The sequence below is a fragment of the Anomaloglossus baeobatrachus genome, chromosome 2 (genome assembly GCF_048569485.1).
Source record: "Anomaloglossus baeobatrachus isolate aAnoBae1 chromosome 2, aAnoBae1.hap1, whole genome shotgun sequence".
Taxonomy (NCBI): Eukaryota; Metazoa; Chordata; class Amphibia; order Anura; family Aromobatidae; genus Anomaloglossus; species Anomaloglossus baeobatrachus.
The window spans coordinates 594,464,537-594,476,669 of NC_134354.1; the positions used below are offsets into that span (position 1 = coordinate 594,464,537).

The 12,133-nt window shown below is 45.0% G+C and overlaps 1 long non-coding RNA gene across 1 annotated transcript; it reads left to right on the forward strand.

Moving 5' to 3' along the window:
- Window positions 1-11,170: 11,170 nt before the first annotated feature.
- LOC142290423 (uncharacterized) lies at window positions 11,171-11,643 on the forward strand. Its single transcript, XR_012750303.1, has 2 exons — window positions 11,171-11,303; window positions 11,372-11,643. It is a non-coding gene; the product is annotated as an uncharacterized LOC142290423 (long non-coding RNA).
- Window positions 11,644-12,133: the final 490 nt, after the last annotated feature.

The window sequence follows — 12,133 nt, forward strand, 5'->3', positions numbered from 1 at the left end:
TTATCCTCATACTCCTGGACCGGACCGCTGAATGAACGCAGTGGACATCGGCGGCGACGCAGAGCCAGGAGGACTCCCATAAAGTGCCACCCCGGCCGTAGGACAGGTAAATATCTAGGTACACACTTGCCTGTGGACAGAATGTGTAGTAATGATGGCTTCTTCTTGTCTCAGTTCACAGACACAGAAGGCGCCATCACAGACGGTGAAGAGGTCACCACACAGCGACGCCGCGTCTCAAGACTTCAGCAAACCTTGGGTGAATCCAAAAGACTTCTGAAGACTCCACCAAAACCATAGTGAATCCAAAATATCGCTTGAAGGCTTTACGAAACCAGTGCTGAGTCCAAAATACTTACTGAAGGCTTCACCAAACCCGTGCTGAGTCCAAAAGACGCTGGATGCCGCTGGAGATATCTGTTAATAAACCTAAGGCGCAAAAACTCTTCTGTTCTGGTTGTTTTTTTTTTTTTTGTAAAACGCCTCAATCTTTTTGTGCTTTATCTAAGCTGGGATCTTAAAGGGGGCCAGGGTTCTTTTTGTATACATGTGGGATCTTCAAGGGGGCCAGGGTTCTTCTTGCAGGCATGTGGGATCTTAAAGGGGGGCCAGGGTTCTTCTTGCAGGTATGTGGGATCTTAAAGGGGGGCCGGGGTTCTTCTTGCAGGCAGGTGTTCCTGCATAGAGACCACACTGATCAGCTGCAGGACACCACACATCAGAGGATATGGCCGGCATCAGGCTCCTATCGGTCCGGGGTCTATAAATCAGGTCATATCTGTAAATACAAAGTGCCAAATATTAAAACTCCATTGTTAAACTTTTTATTAAAAAAAAAAATCTCCACAAAGTTGAATGGAAATATATGATTAATGATGGGTGGGACCACAAAAAACCGGAAGCAGTGCATCCAACAGGGTTTGAAAAAAAGAAAACCAAACAAAAAAAAACAAACAAATAAGTAAAGTAAAGAAGAATTATAATAAAAACATCACATTCAAAAATAAGTGAATCCCAACCAGGTTTTAAAAAAAAAAAAAAACAACCCAAGAAACAAAATACAATGAAATACAATAAACAGAAAATAAAACAAAAACCTCACATGCACAAATATCCTGGATCAGTGAATGCAACCCGGGATTAAAGAAAAGAAAACAAACCTAAAAAAACAAAATACAAACAAAGAAAATAAACAGAAAATTAAAAAATAATAAAATAAAAACAAACATCACCTGGGATCAGTGAATGCAACTGGGTTTAAAAAAACAAACAAAAAAAAAACACAATCGAAGAAAATAAACAAAATTAAAAAAAATAAGTAAAAACCTCACTCACATGCACAAATATCCGGAATGAGTGGATCCAACTGGGTTTAAAAAAAACAAAAAAAAAAAAATACAAAATTAAAAATAAAAAACCTCACATGCAGAAATATCCAAAATCAGTGTATCCAACCGGGTTTAAAGAAAAAAAAACAAACAAAAAACCTTATAAATAAAATACAATCACAGAAAAGAAACAGAAAATGAAAAAAAAAATAAAATCATCACATGCAAAAATACCTGGGATCAGTGAATGCAACTGGGTTTAAAAAAACACAAACAAACAAAAAATAACAAAACCAGAAAATTAACAAAATTAAAAAAAAAAATAAAAACCTCACAGTATATTCGGGATGATTGGATTCAACTGGGTTTAAAACACCCCCCCCCCAAAAAAAAAAACAAAAAAAACAACAAAACAGAGACCTCACATGCACAAACATCCAATATCAGTGAATGCAACTGGGTTTAAAAAGAAAAAAAAAATTCAAATCAAAGAGAATTGAAAATTATAAAATAATAAAATAAATAAAAACATCACATGCAAAAATAGCCGGGATCAGTGAATCCAACAAAGTGTAAAAAAAAACCCAAAAAAAATAAAACCCCAAAAACAAATAAAATGCAATAAAAATAAACCGAAAATTAAAAAAAAAATCTCACATCCACAAATATCCGGGAATAGTGAATCCAACCGGATTTAAAGTAAAAAAACAAAACCAAAAGCATAATACAATCAAAGAAAATAAAATGAAAACCTCACATTTTTGTTTTGTACTTCATACAAACATTTCAAATATTATAGAAAAATGATGGAGGAAAAAAAAATGAAATAGCCTTTTTTTTTTCTTCCCAAAAAGGGTTGAAGTGTACACTTACTTGTGTGATATAGGTCTCATTGTAGATAATGGATTATTATATTTACATGTGAAAAATCATGATAATTGTGATGTGTGTTAGCATATATTACTGCATAAAGAGTGGCTGTTCCTGTAATTGCGGTCATATGGACAGTCACCCAGATTTCCCAGGGTTAGATAACATGTCAGGATGGAATCTGGAGCTCCTTTCTCAGATGTTGGATAGGATCCATCAGATTTGTTCTGTGTTGAGTAGTGTGACGAGCCCCATGCGTCTCAAGGACGTCTCGCCAGCGGCCACCTGGAGGAGCGCAGTATTGATTAAGTAATTTCTTATACTATAAACGCCAGAGAGAAGAAGGCGGCACACTGCTATCATTACTCCTGGCACTGCGCACACTGCATCTGCTCGCACTGGATAAAATATATATATATGATTTTCTATTTTAAAATTTTCTATTTTCTTTGTGTGTATATATATATATATATACACACACACATATATACACACATACATACATACATACACATATATATATATATATATATATATACACACATACATACACACACAGTGCCTACAAGTAGTCTTCAACCCCCTGCAGATTTAGCAGGTTTGATAAGATGCAAATAAGTTAGAGCCTGCAAACTTCAAACAAGAGCAGGATTTATTAACAGATGCATAAATCTTACAAACCAACAAGTTATGTTGCTCAGTTAAATTTTAATAAATTTTCAACATAAAAGTGTGGGTCAATTATTATTCAACCCCTAGGTTTAATATTTTGTGGAATAACCCTTGTTTGCAATTACAGCTAATAATCGTCTTTTATAAGACCTGATCAGGCCGGCACAGGTCTCTGGAGTTATCTTGGCCCACTCCTCCATGCAGATCTTCTCCAAATTATCTAGGTTCTTTGGGTGTCTCATGTGGACTTTAATCTTGAGCTCCTTGCACAAGTTTTCAATTGGGTTAAGGTCAGGAGACTGACTAGCCAGCTGCAACACCTTGATTTTTTCCCTCTTGAACCAGGCCTTGGTTTTCTTGGCTGTGTGCTTTGGGTCGTTGTCTTGTTGGAAGATGAAATGACGACCCATCTTAAGATCCTTGATGGAGGAGCGGAGGTTCTTGGCCAAAATCTCCAGGTAGGCCGTGCTATCCATCTTCCCATGGATGCGGACCAGATGGCCAGGCCCCTTGGCTGAGAAACAGCCCCACAGCATGATGCTGCCACCACCATGCTTGACTGTAGGGATGGTATTCTTGGGGTCGTATGCAGTGCCATCCAGTCTCCAAACGTCACGTGTGTGGTTGGCACCAAAGATCTCGATCTTGGTCTCCTCAGACCAGAGAACCTTGAACCAGTCTGTCTCAGAGTCCTCCAAGTGATCATGAGCAAACTGTAGACGAGCCTTGACATGACGCTTTGAAAGTAAAGGTACCTTACGGGCTCGTCTGGAACGGAGACCATTGCGGTGGAGTACGTTACTTATGGTATTGACTGAAACCAATGTCCCCACTGCCATGAGATCTTCCCGGAGCTCCTTCCTTGTTGTCCTTGGGTTAGCCTCAACTCTTCGGACAAGCCTGGCCTCGGCACGGGTGGAAACTTTCAAAGGCTGTCCAGGCCGTGGAAGGCTAACAGTAGTTCCATAAGCCTTCCACTTCCGGATGATGCTCCCAACAGTAGAGACAGATAGGCCCAACTCCTTGGAAAGGGTTTTGTACCCCTTGCCAGCCTTGTGAACCTCCACGATCTTGTCTCTGATGGCCTTGGAATGCTCCTTTGTGTTTCCCACGTTGACCAAGTATGAGTGCTGTTCACAAGTTTGGGGAGGGTCTTAATTAGTCAGAAAAGGCTGGAAAAAGAGATAATTAATCCAAACATGTCAAGCTCATTGTTCTTTGTGCCTGAAATACTTCTTAATACTTTAGGGGAACCAAACAGAATTCTTGTGGTTTGAGGGGTTGAATAATAAATGACCCTCTGAATAAACTTTTCACAATTTAAAAGAAAAAAAATAAAAAAGAAATAACATTCTTTTTTGCTGCAGTGCATTTCACACTTCGAGGCTGATCTACAGTCCAAATGTCACAATGCAAAGTTAATTCCGAATGTGTAAACCTGCTAAATCTGCAGGGGGTTGAATACTACTTGTAGGCCCTGTATATATAGCTTGGGGACGAGCTACCTTTAATCAAGGGGGAATGTGACGCCCCTGGACTGGTCAGGGCGTCACAGGGTACTGCACGCTCTTTATCTCTTAGTGCAGGACTCAACCCCCCATGGTTCTGCGTTCCCAACCTATGGTACTGCCTCTATCAGCATCCAAATCCCAACCACACCTCACACCACACCCTGCCAGACACACCAGTGGGCTGCTAAGCTGGAATAGGGACGCCCACCTAGGTGTCAGGTAGACTGGTGGGAGGGAGTAGAGGAGAGGAGTCGGCTCCAGGAGAGCGAAGGGAGAGGAAGCAGGAGTTGAGTGTAACCCTCAAATGGTGAGGACCTAGGGGAGTGTGTGGCTCCCGGGGAGTTGCAGGTTGGGTCGCAGATGGTGGTCTGGGACCAGAGGATGCCTGGACCCGGTCTTGGAGGACAGGAGGCATATGAGTCTAATAACCGGTCTCGGACCAAAAGCACGGCGGGGTACTGGAACTTAGGTTGGGGAGTAGCTTCAAGCAAACCCGACAATTAACCTACGGAGGATAATGACTTTATGGACTGTCCCCAAGAAGCTCAGAGATCAGGGGTACTAGCGCAACGAAGGAGATAGGGCTTTCCAACCCAAGCAGCCCACTGAAATCCCAAGCGTGAGCCCTTGAGAGCACAGCTACACTACAAACAGTAGGGAGCGGGGCCCGGACAGCTTTATGCCAAAGGGCCACCAGAACACTTCAAATTTGTGCACGGAGGCAAGCTCTGGACCACCCGGCAGTATTATAGGTGATGGATACCCAGACGTGTAGACCCTTGAGCCACAGCAGACCCTGGATCCGAGCGGTTCGACCGCTTCAGGGGCGACACAATGCCTCACAGATCCTCAACTGGCAGCTTCATAAAATAGTACCCGCAAAAATGCCAGTGTCAACATCTACAGTGAAGAGGCGACTATGGGATGCTGGCCTTCAGGGCAGAGTGGCAAAGAAAAAGCCATATCTGAAACTGGCTAATAAAAGGAAAAGATTAATATGGGCAAAAGAACACAGACATTGGTCAGAGGAAGATTGGAACAAAGTGTTATGGACAGACAAATTGAAGTTTGATGTGTTTGGATCACACAGAAGAACATTTATGAGATGCAGAACAACTGAAAAGATGCTGGAAGAGTGCCTGACGCCATCTGTCAAGCATGATGGAGGTAATGTGATGGTCTGGGGTTGCTTTGGTGCTGGTAAAGTGGGAGATTTGTACAAGGTAAAAAGGATTTTAAATAAGGAAGGCTATCACTCCATTTTGCAACGCCATGCCATACCCTGTGGAAAGCGGATGATTGGATCATATTTCATTCTACAACAGGACAATGACCCAAAGCACACCTCCAAATTATGCATGAACTACTTAGGGAAGAAGCAGGCAGCTGGTATTCTATCTGTAATGGAGTGGCCAGCCCAGTCACCAGATCTCAACCCTATTGAGCTGTTGTGGGAGCAGCTTGACCGTATGGTGCGCAAAAAGTGCCCATCAAGCCAATCCAAATTTGTGGGAGGGGGAAGCATGGGGTGAAATATCTCCAGATTACGTCATGAAATTAACAGCTAGAATTCCTAAGGTCTGCAAAGCTGGAATTGCTGCAAAGGAAGCATTCTTTGACGAAAGCAAAGTTTTAAGGAGAAAATTATTATTTCAAGTAAAAATCATTATTTCTAACCTCGTCAATGTCTGGACTATATTTTCTATTCATTATGCAACTCATTTCTTTAAAAAAAAAAAGTATGATTTTTCATGGAAAATACCAAATTGTCTGGGTGACCCCCAAACTTTTGAACTGTAGTGTATGTACCCATCCTGGTATATATGTCCTAATCCTGGGCATATTCTGATATTTATGCATTATCCTGGGCCCGTCCTGGTATATACGTTCTCACTCTGGGCCCATTCTAGTACGTATGTTTACCGCCCCTGAGTACTCGGCCTGCTCGAATCCGGGGATGATCGTGGCTCGAGGGACCCGGATCCGGGGGCCTAGTGGACACTGCAGAATTAAAAAGGGGATATATACAGGAGGAAAGTTCGTGACGCCATCTGCGGGTTGCCGTAACGGGGAGTACCTCCGCTGCCATTGGGAGTACCCGGGGCTGATGGTGTTGGGGCAGCCTTGTGGTGATTCCCAACGCAGGTAGGGAGGCCCTGGGACTTGGGAGGATGATGCTGGGGAGCGCTGGGTGGGTCGCAGGGCAGGCAGTAGGGTTGGGACTGCAGGGTACTCACTGAGATCACCATAGTAGTAGCAAGCAGGCGAGAAGAATTCACAGGCACAGATGTTAAACCAGGTCTCTGGGTGTCGCTGCCTCCTGGGAGAACCCGTCCGGGTGTGCCTCTTCCTATGGCCCTGTTGGGTGATCCGAAGGCCCTCGTTCGTGCACAAATTAATTGTTGACCCTTAGGCTTGAAATCATCCAGGTCCCGCTCCCCACTTATGTGGAGTACTGCCCTTGGCTGCAGGCTCTTGGAATTTTCTGGCCGTTATTTGGGAAGCCTATCCCCCTCGGTGTGCTGGCGCTGCCACTCTCTGGGTGCATGGGAGTAGGACATGAAGACTCTACTCGCTACAGGCTAATTGCTGGGTTACATATAGCTTAACCCTGGCCTAGGGTCCATGTACCCTGCCGTGCTGTCCTGGACCGGTTACTGGACCACCAATCCAGTCCACCGCGACCAGGTCTCTGACTCCTGTGGTCCCGGACCATCTGTCTGCAACCTAGCCGTCTTCTAGGGGCTACAATCCCTCCCTGGGAGCTCCAACTCCCTATGACCTCTCCTCTTGAGTCACCACTTAACTCCCTGCTACTTCCTGAACTATTTACTATATCCCTCCCACCATCCTGTCTAGCCCCTAGGTGGGCAGGCCCGTTCCCAACTGGTCCTACCCACTGGTGTGCTGGTGTGACGCCCCTGGACTATCAGGTCATCACAGGGTATTGCACAATCTTCCCTCCCATGCAATATCCACCTCCTTCTTGGTTATGGGTCCCCAATTGTATGGTGTTGCCAACATGAGCTAATCAAAATCCTAGGAACACACTGCACCACACCCACCAGGGGACGGCCTGAGTGGAATAGGGTTGACCACTAGGGGGGTTGGTTAGGAGAGGTCAGGAGTGTCAGGAACAAGGAAGTTGTAGTTTGGAAGTGAAGGAGAGAAGAGGTCAGGAGCAGGGCTCCTAAGTAGATCTAGGTGGCAGACGGTGTTCTGGGCCTAGAGGAGCTGGACCCCCAGTCAAAGGGGATCATGGCAAGGGGCACGGAACTGTCTAGGACAGCCGGCGGCCTTGCACCATCACTGGGCTGGGACCAGGGCACGACGAGGTACGTGGACCCTAGGCCAGGGAGCAGCTTCAGGCAATCTGACAATTGATCCGACGAGAACGGAGCCTTCAAGATCCGCTCTCCACCCGCTCCAAAATCGGGGTACCAGCGCAACGAGGGGGATAGGATTTTCCACATAAACGGTCCAGAAAATCCCAAGCATGAACCCTGAGATCAAGCTCCCACACTTAGCCATAGTAGGGAGCGGGACCCGGCAGGCTCCATTCTACTGGGAACAACAGAGAAGTAAACTTAGTGCCAGGAGGCAGGTCTCAGATCACCAGGCAGCACCATTGGGGACGGGACCCGAACGAGCTCCCCTAAGCGGCAGCTGTATCCAGAACTTTGGTTTATCCAGTTGTCGGTGTCAGCTTTATGGACTGAGTGAGTACTCAAGTGACACTTCGCACCCAACGGCACTCCCCCTCACCATGTCCCGGGGTATCCCCCCTACCTGTGGAGGGTCCCAACACCTGGCTGCCCCATTCCATCACCCCGGGTACTCCCAACTGCAGCGGTGGTACTCCAAATTACCACATACCATGGGTGGCATCACGAGCTTTAACACAATCCCCTGTAAATACCCCCTTCATTTGAGTGGCCGCACGACCCCCTGGGCCGGAGACCCCTCGAGCCACCACGGATCCGGATCTGAGGAGCTTGGCTGCTGGCACGGGGCGGCACACTGGCAGGGTGTGGTGTGAGGTGGCTTAGGATTTTGTGTGCTGGTGTTCAGTGCCCCAGGTCAAGGCTCTCAGAACCAAGGAGGGTGGGCCCTGCACCTAAGATAAAGGCAATTCAGAACCCGTTAACACCCTGGCTTTACCACATATATATCACATATGTACTCATCCTGGTATATATGTCCTCATGCTGGGCCCGTCCTGGTATTTATGCCTTATCTTGGGCCTATCTTGGTATATATATTCTTATCCTGGGCCCATCCTGATATAAATGATCCCCATTCTGGTGTATAAGGACCCTTTCTTAGGCCCATCCTGGTATATGTGTCCTTATCCTGAGCCATTTTTTGGTATATACAGTCCCCGTTCTGTCTCTAGCTCATAAAAAAATAACAAAAAAATCCCCATCCTACTCACCTCCCTCACTGCCCAGTATACTCTGTAGTAGGTGTGCAGTGGCCAGCAGCTGACATCGGCATGTGCATTCTCTCACATGCAGGGTCGGACTGGCCATAGGGCAATTTTGGCAAATGCCAGAAGGGCCGGTGCCGGTAGTGTGCTGGTGCCTGTAGTGGCTGCTCAATCTTCAGTCACCGCCGCTCTCCTCCGCAGTGTGCGCTGTGCTGTGTCGGCCCTGCTGTGCGATTCTGTGCCTGGCATACACACTGCTGAGGAGAGTGATGGTGACCGCAGCTCTCTCCTTCCTGATCAAATGTGTTTGCGTCTCTCAGCCGTAAATACATTTAAACAGTTTAGCGCGACGCTCAGGTCTTGGCTCCGACGTGGATCAGCGTGATGAGATCAGCACCTTGAGAAAGGGAAAACAATCGTGAAAGGGACACAGCTTTCTGAGAGGTAGTGGGGTGAGTACTTTATTCAGAGTGGGCAGTGTGTGTGTGTGTGTGTGTGTGTGTGTGTGTGTGTGTGTGTGTGTGTGTGTGTGTGTGTGTGTGTGTGTGTGTGTGTGTGTGTGTGTAGGATATTTTACAAAAGGGCACTGTGGGGGGGAAATATTTTGCAGAGGCAGTGTGGGAGGGGTATATTAATGAGAGTGGCAGCTTGGGGGGATATTAAGGAGAGCGGCGTGGGGGGTATATTAATGAGAGTGGCAGCGTGGGGTATATTAAGGAGAGTAGCACTGTGGGGGTATATTAAGGAGAGGGGCAGTATGGTGGTATATTAAGGAGAGTAGCACTGTGGGGGTATATTAGGGAGACTGTCAGTGTGGAAATATATTAAGGAGAGTGGCAGTGTGGGGGTATATTAAAAAGGGTGGCAGTGTTGGGGTATATTAAGGTGAGCAGCAGTGTGGGGGTATATTAAGGAGAGTGGCAGCATGGGGGTATATTAAGGACATTGGCAGTGTGGGTATATTAAGGAGAGCAGCAGCATGGGGGTATATTAAGGTGAGTGGCAGCATGGGGGTATATTAAGGAGAGTGGCAGCGTGGGGGTATATTAAGGAGAGTGGCAGCATGGGGGGTATATTAAGGAGGTGCAGCGTGGAACCAAAAACTGTCGCCACGAGGAGGTGCAGCATGCGATCCAAAAACTGCTGCCGCAAGGAGCGCAGCGTGCCTTTTAGAGATCATTTCATCTTCAACTTGTTTAACTGTTCTCAATATTAATTTTAACCAGGGGTGTCCAAACTTTTACATGCCACTGTATATTCTTATACATAGGGGCAGTATTATAGTAGTTATATTCTTGTGCATAGGGGCAGTAATATAGTAGTTATATTCTTGTGCATAGGGGCAGTTATATACTAATATTCTTGTACATGGGGGGCAGTATTATAGTAGTTATATTCTTGTACATAGGAGCAGTATTATAGAAGTTATATTATTGTACATAGGAGCAGTATTATAGCAGTTATATGCTTGTACATAGGGGCAGTATTATAGTAGTTATATGCTTGTACATAGGGGCAGTATTATAGTAGTTATATCCTTGTGCATAGGGGCAGTAATATAGTAGTTATATTCTTGTACATAGGGGCAGTAATATAGTAGTTATATTCTTGTACATAGGGGCAGTAATATAGTAGTTATATTCTTGTACATAGGAGCAGTATTATAGTATTGATATTCTTGTACATAGGGGCAGTATTATAGTAGATATATTCTTGTACATAGGGACAGTATATTTATATATGGGGAGCAGTATTTTAATTATTGTCTTTGTGCACTTATGTAGTAAAACAGAACAAGTATTTTGACTGTCCCTATCACATCAGCCATAATATCAGCATTAACAGTGCCAGTGACATTTCCCCCCCCCCCGGCAACTTCGAATATAAATAATGAAGCTCGCTGAGTAAATAATGTAGCCTCACTAAGTAAATAATGGAGCCTCGCTGAGTAAATAATGGAGCCTCGCTGAGTAAATAATGGAACCTCGCTGAGTAAATAATGGAGCCTCGCTGAGTAAATAATGGAGCCTCGCTGAGTAAGTAAAGGAGCTCGCTGAGTAAATCATGGAACCTCGCTAAGTAAATAATGGAACCTCGCTCGCTGAGTAAATAATGGAGCTCGCTGAGTAAATAAAGGAGCCTCGCTGAGTAAATAATGGAGACTCGCTAAGTAATGGAGCCTCGCTGAGTAAATAATGGAGCTCGCTGAGTAAATAATGGAGCTCGCTGAGTAAATAATGGAGCCTCACTAAGTAAATAATGGAGATTCACTAAGTAAATAATGTAGCCTCGCTCGCTGACTAAATAAAGGGGCCACACCCACTTGCCATGTCATCATATTATGAGGTCACAGTAGTCAGAGACTATAAAAAGCCATGCGGCTATCATTTATCCTCATACTCCTGGACCGGACCGCTGAATGAATGCATGGACATCGGCGGCGACGCAGAGCCAGGAGGACCCCCATAAAGCGCCACCCCGGCCGTAGGACAGGTAAATATCTAGGTACACACTTGCCTGTGGACAGAATGTGTAGTAATGATGGCTTCTTCTTGTCTCAGTTCACAGGCGCAGAAGGCGCCATCACAGACGGTGAAGAGGTCTCCACACAGCGACGCCACGTCTCAAGACTTCAGCAAACCCTGGGTGATTCCAAAAGACTTCTGAAGACTCCACCAAAACCGTAGTGAATCCAAAATATCGCTTGAAGGCTTTACGAAACCAGTGCTGAGTCCAAAATACTTACTGAAGGCTTCACCAAACCCGTGCTGAGTCCAAAAGACGCTGGATGCCGCTGGAGATATCTGTTAATAAACCTAAGGCGCAAAAACTCTTCTGTTCTGGTTGTTTTTTTTTTTTTAGTAAAACGCCTCAATCTTTTTGTGCTTTATCAAAGCTGGGGTCTTAAAGGGGGCCAGGGTTCTTCTTGTAGACATGTGGGATCTTAAAGGGGATCGGGGTTCTTTTTGCAGGCATGTGTTCCTGCATAGAGACCACACTGATCAGCTGCAAGACACCACACATCAGAGGATATGGCCGGCATCAGGCTCCTATCGGTCCAGGGTCTATAATCTGCTCATATCTGTAAATACAAAGTGACAAATATTAAATTTTGTTAAACTTTTTATTAAAAAAATAAAAAATATTTCCACAAAGTTGGATGGAAATATATGATTAGTGATGGGTAGGACCACAAGCACTCGGAATCAGTGCATCCAACAGGGTTTGAAAAAAACAAAAAAAAACAAAAACAAAAAACATAATTAAAGTAGTAAGAATTATAATAAAAACATGACATTCAAAAATAAGTGAATCCAACTGTT